General features: G+C 37.6%; 1 protein-coding gene and 1 pseudogene across 2 annotated transcripts in view; both read left to right on the plus strand.

Annotated features, from left to right (window-relative positions):
• Nucleotides 1-6,361, plus strand: part of CNIH3 (cornichon family AMPA receptor auxiliary protein 3) — a 287,496-nt gene that overhangs the window by 126,260 nt on the left and 154,875 nt on the right. The gene's annotated exons all lie outside the window — the stretch shown is intronic.
• LOC108302601 lies at nt 3,442-4,045 on the plus strand (annotated as a pseudogene).

The following is a 6,361-nucleotide window of genomic DNA, read 5'->3' on the forward strand; positions in this document are numbered from 1 at the left end:
TAAAGGGTTTATTATAAATAAATATTACTTATCTATAAAAAAAAAAAAAAAAAAAAAAAAAGGAATTCACTATACCCCTGATCTAATGGAACCTTTATAGCAATCCTATTAGAGGATTGTTGGAGGTTGATCCCTTGATGAATTTTAGAATAGGTTTTTTGTTTTGTTTTGTTTTTTAATATTTCTGCCCCAAAAAATGCTGTTGGAATTTTAATAGCTATTGTATTGGAGCTATAGATTACTTTGGATAGTCTTGTCATCTTAATGTTAAGTCTGCCAATCTACGAACAAAGGATGCCTTTTCATTTATTTATATCTTCTAGCACTGTTTTGTAGTTTTCTGTGTACAAGTCTTTTGCTTCCTTGTTTAAATTTATTTCTAAGTTGGTTTTGTTGTTGTTGTTGTTGTTGAGACAGAGTCTTACTCTGTTGTCTAGACTGGAGTGCAGTGGTGCAATTAGAGCTTACTGCAGCCTTGACCTCCTGGATCAAGTAATATTCCCACCTCAGCCTCCCAGGTGTGCACCACCACGCCTGACTAATTTTTTAAAATATATTTTTAAATAGAGGCGAGGTTTTGCCATGTCACCCAGGCTGGCCTTGAACTCCTGGGCTCAAGCAATTTGCCTGCCTTGGCCTCTCAAAGTGGTGGGATTACAGGCATGAGGCACTGCACCCAGCTGTTTATTATTATTTTTTAAATGTGTCTTCCTTATACCTTTGTAAATACATTGTTCTCTTAATTTCCCTTTTGGACTGTGCTTTGTATGTGTATAGAATTGCAACTTATTTTTGTGTTTGATGTTGTATCCTAGAACTTTGCTGAATTCATTCATTCTCTTTCTCTCTCTCTGTGTATATATGTATATAAACTTTAGGGTTTTTTATAAATGAGATCAGGTCCTCTGGTTACAGGAATGATTTTACTTGTTCTTTTCAAGTTTGAATGCCTTTTATTTCTTTTTCTTGTCTAATTGTTCTGGCTAGAACTTCTAATACTATGTTGAATAGAAGTGACAAAAGTGGTCTTTAGTCTCCCTTGATTTGGAGGGAAAGCTTTCAGGTTTTCATTTCTGAGAATGATGTTAACTGTGGTTTTTTTCATATTTGAGAGATAGCATATTGAGGAAGTTCCCTTATATTCCTATTTTATTGAATATTTTTATCATGATAGGATGTTGAGTTTTGTCAAATACTTTTTCTGCATCAACTGAGATGATCATGTATTTTTTTCTCCTTCATTCCACTAATGTGTTGTAGTACATTGATTGATTTTTGTATGCAGAACCCTACTTGCATTCTGGGAATAAATACCACTTCATCAAAGTATATAATACTTTTAATATGCTTCTGAATTTGGTTTGCTAGTATTTTGTTAAGATTTCTGTATCACTAATCATAAGAGATATTTGTAGTTTACATTTCTTATGGGGTCTTTGGCTTTGGTGTCTGGATAATGGTAACCTCATAGAATGAGTTAGGAAATGTCCCTTCTTTGATACTGTTTGCAGAGTTTGAGAAGAATTTGTGTTAATTCTTTTTAAATATTTGGTACAATTCACTGTGGCTTTTCTTTGTTAGAGGATTTTTGATTATTGATTCAATCTACTCACTAGTTATAGGTCTAGTAAGATTTACCATTTCTTTTTAAGTCAGTTTTGGTAGATTATGTGTTTCTAGTATTGTCCATTTCATCTAGGTGTTCAATGTGTTGACATACAATTGTTCATAATACTGTCTCGTAATCTTCTTTATTTCTGTAATATCAGTAGTAATGTCCTCAGCATCGTTTCGTATTTTAGTAATTTGACTCTTCTCTCTTGAATTTTTTAGTCAATCTCATCCAAGATTTCTTAATTTTGTTGATATTTTCAAAGAACCAACTTTTGCTTTTGTTGATTTTCTCTATTATTTTTCTATTCTCTATTTTCATTATTTGCACTCAGTCTTCTTTTTGTCTCAGTTACTACTTCTTCAGGAAGACAGTAGGTAGGCAATGGGGGCTTAAAAAACAAGCTGCAAGGTACAACCTTTTTTTTGGAGATGGCTGAAAATGGGTCTGACTGGACATAGAGGAAAAGCCAAGATCAGCCCCTACCTTTGCTGTGGAATTCTGAGCTGGAATTGAGGCAGTGTGCTACTGGGAGATCTTCATCAGGCTGGAAGTTATTGACACTTAGCTTATCAATAAGACAGAGTCCAAGAAAAGTCCTTTTCTAAGGCAGAATAAGGAAAACTAGAATGAGATTAAGTGGAACTGGGTAATAATAGGTCAGCAAATTAACCCAAAGTCAGTAATTCTGCAGGGCTTTTTATGTGAAAATATAATACCCCATATCAGAACTCAAGTATGAGAAGCTAATTCTTAGGGGGCTGTTTGCCTTTTTTCCCATGTTTCCTTTGTGCAGGGAACAGTCTCCCTATCCTTTCCCAGTGTGTGATAAAAAGGTAGGAAATGTGTGATAAAAAGGTAAAGCAGAGGTAGCTGCATGCGAGGTCTTATTAACCAGGAAGGTAATTCACCTGTATGTAGATACTTTGTAATTCCTTACATTTTTTATTTTGTAAATGGTATTTCCCTTTTTCATATGTTCTTTCTTTAAAAAAAGTATTAAAAATTTGTAGAGACAGGGTCTCACAGTGTTGCCCAGGCTGATCTTGAACTCCTGGGCTTAAGGATCCTCTTACCTCGGCCCCCCGAGGTGTTGAGATTACACATATGACTCCATTTTTTGTATGTTCTAATTAGAAAATAGTTTATTTTTAACATTTTAATAGTATGTTTATATATAAAATGCATGAAGACTAGACTATATGCTATTTCAGTCTCTCTACCTATCCATAGTTGGGTAAAACCAGGTAGGGCCCTGTGGCCATAATAAAAGGATCCACTGCTTCAAGTCAGGTACCTACTAGAAAACAAGCAACATCCTGCCTACTGGCCTTGCAAATTCAAATCTATTAAGTGGTTCCACTGTCACAGTAAGTGTTTCATTGTTGATTAGATCAGGCATTCTTAAAGAGATAACTATTTTAACATTATTAAGTTACTTAAAGAATCACTGAGGCGCACGGTTCTGGGCAGGGGTCTGGAGAGCGCAGCAGCCACGTCAGCCACCTTGTGCTCAACACTGGTGCCAAGATGCCCATCCTGGGGCTGGGCACCTGGAATTCCCCTCTGGGCCAGGTAACTGAGGCTGTGAAGGTGGCCATTGACGTCAGGTACTGCTGTATCAACTGTGCCCATGTGTACCAGAATGAGAATGACCATTCAGGAGAAGCTCAGGGAGCAGTTGGTGAAGTGTGAGGAGCTCTTCATTGTCAGCAAGCTGTGGTGAATATACCATGAGAAGGGCCTGGTGAAAGGAGCCTGCCAGAAGACTCTCAGTGACCTGAACTTGGACTACCTGGACCTCTACCTTATTCACTGGTTGACCAGCTTCAATCCTAGGAAGGAATTTTTCCCATTGGATGAGTCGGGCAATGTAGTTCCCAGTAACACTAACATTCTTGACATATAGGCGGCCATGGAAGAACTGGTGAATGAAGGGCTGGTGAAAGCTATTGGCATCTTCAACTTCAACCAGCTCCATGTTGAGAAGATCTTAAACAAACCTGACTTAATGTATAAGTCAGTGGTTAACCAGATTGAGTGCTACGCGTACCTCACTCAGGAGAAGTTAATCCAGTACTGCCAGTCTAACAGCATAATGGTGACCGCCTACAGCCCCCTCAGCTCTCCCAGCAGGCCCTAGGCCAAGCCTGAGGAACTTCCCTCCTGGAGGATCCCAGGATCAAGGTAATCGCAGCCAAGCACGATTAAACTACAGCCTAGGTTCTGATCTGGTTCCCCATGCAGAGGAACTTGGTGGTGATCCCCAAGTCTGTGACATCAGAATGCATTGCTGAGAACTTTAAGGTCTTCGAGTTTGAACTGAGCAGGTAGGATATGACCATCTTACTTAGCTACAACAGAAACTGGAGAGTCTGTGCCTTGGTGAGCTGTGCCTCCTACAAGGATTACCCCTTCCATGAAGAGTTTTGAAGCTGTTGATGCCTGCTCATCCCCAAGTGACCTATACTGTGTTTCCTCCCTCATTTTTCTTTCTTGCAAAGGTAGTATGGGCTGTGCCACTCAGCAGTGGGATAGCAACCTATAGAGTGCCCAGTGAGGGTGTGTCTAGCTTGTTGTTGGATCTGAAGAGCCCTGTCAGTAGAGTAGAAGTCTCTTCCGGTTTGCTTTACCCTTCTTTTTGCCCCAAGGAGGAAAGTACAACCTGAATACCTTTCTTTGGTCTTTCTGATCAAAGAGAAGCAAATCTACTGGGTCAAAATAGTGCCACAAACAGCTGAGTTTTGACTGCTTAGAAATGTAATCCTTTCAGCAAGACTTCTCTTTGCCTCAAATAAAAAGTGCTTTTGTGAAAAAAAAAGTCACTGAGGAAAGATTATGAAAATCTATAAATGTAGCAAAGTAGAATAGCCTTTGTACTAGTTTCAAATCATGTCTCTAGCACCAACTGGGCAACTGTGAGTAGCATATATATCTTCATTGTTTTCCCCAGGGCATGTTTGGATGCAACAATTAGATACCTATTCAAGCTAGCACATATAAAAGGGAACTTTATTAAAAAATATGTATCTTACAGCATCCAAAGAGCAGATTAACAACTGTATCCATTCTTGGAAACATTTATGGGAAACTGGGGCTTAGGTAGGTTGAGAGAGGAAATCCATACATGTTCTGAGCACTGCTTAGGAACAAATCAATTATGTGTTTTGTACCTACATGAATCTACTATTTTTCTAACGTATGTAAATGCTACTCTGAGTAAGGAAGTTCAAATATATTTTAAAGTGTGGTTTTTATCATATTCTTTCTCAGCCAAGAGACAGTCAGTATACATGGGGATATCCATAAACTTTCTTTTTACTTTAAAAATAATTTCTTTAAAAAGCAAAGCCATATATGTACATAGTTTAAAGAGTCAAATAGTAAAAGTGAAAAGCTTGATGGGCATTCCCCTTCCATTCCCAACTTTGCCCTCCATTTCCTGCCCTTCAGAAGTACTTATAATTTTTTTTGGAATTTACCTCCATATCTCTAAATAATATGCTTGTCTTGCTCTTTCTTGACTTTTTTGGTAGTAGGAATAATCTACATATTTCCCACTAAGGAAGAGAGGGATTCAGTTTTCTTTATACACTTCCCTTTCAAATGTGGTTAGTTAACATTCAGTGTTTGCATTCTTATGACCTATGTAAATGCTATTCACCACTGAGCCATGTAGTATACTATGATTACTATTTCTTTCTTGTAAAACTTTTTGTTTTTTCTGAAGGTAATATTTGCCTTTTCTAGAGCCCACATAGAGAAAGCAAGAGTAAGTAAGCAAGCAAGCAAACAAACAAGCAAACCTCACAAAATCCAAAAACAAATCTAGAGGGATCACATTACCCAACTTCAAACTATACTACAAAGCTATTGTTACTGAAACAACATGGTACTGGTATAAAAATGGGCATGTAGACCAATGGAACAGAACAGAGAACCCAGAAATAAAGGCAAATACTTAAAGCCAACTGATCTTCAACAAAGCAAACAAAAACATAAAGTGAGACAAAGGACACCCTATTCAACAAATGGTGATGGGATAATTGGTAAGCCACATGTAGAAGAATGAAACTGGGTCCTCATCTCTTACCTTATACAGAAATCATCTTAAGGTGGATAAAAACTTAAATCTAATACAAATCAGCAAGAAAAAACAAAAGCAAAAACAAATAATCCCATCAAAAAGTGGTTAATGACATGAATAAACAATTCTCAAAAAAAAAAAATGGCCAACGTGAGAAAATGCTCAGCATCTCTAATTATCATGGAAATGCAAATCAAATCCACAATGCAACACCACTTTACTCCTGCAAGAATTGCCATGATTAAAAAAAAAATTAACAGATGTTGGCATGGATGTGGTGAAAAGGGAACACTTTTACACTGCTGTTGGGAGTGTAAACAAGTACAACCGCTATGGAAAACAATATGGAGATTTTTTTAAAGAACTAAAAGTATTAGAGAACTATTGTTTGGTCCAGATCCTACTATTGGCTATCTACCCAGAGGACAATAAGTCATTATGTGAAACAGACATTTGCACATGCAGGTTTTCTTCTTCTCCTCCTCCTCCTCCTCCTCCTCCTCCTCCTCCTCCTCCTTCTTCTTCTTCTTCTTCTTCCTCTTCTTCTTCTTCCTTCTTCTTCTTCTTCTTCTTCTTCTTCTTCTTCTTCTTCTTCTTCTTCTTCTTCTTCTTCTTCCTCTTCTTCTTCTTCCTTCTTCTTCTTCTTCTTCTTCTTCTTCTTC

Source organism: Cebus imitator, unplaced genomic scaffold (assembly GCF_001604975.1).
Source record: "Cebus imitator isolate Cc_AM_T3 unplaced genomic scaffold, Cebus_imitator-1.0 Scaffold42, whole genome shotgun sequence".
In the NCBI taxonomy this organism is placed as follows: Eukaryota; Metazoa; Chordata; class Mammalia; order Primates; family Cebidae; genus Cebus; species Cebus imitator.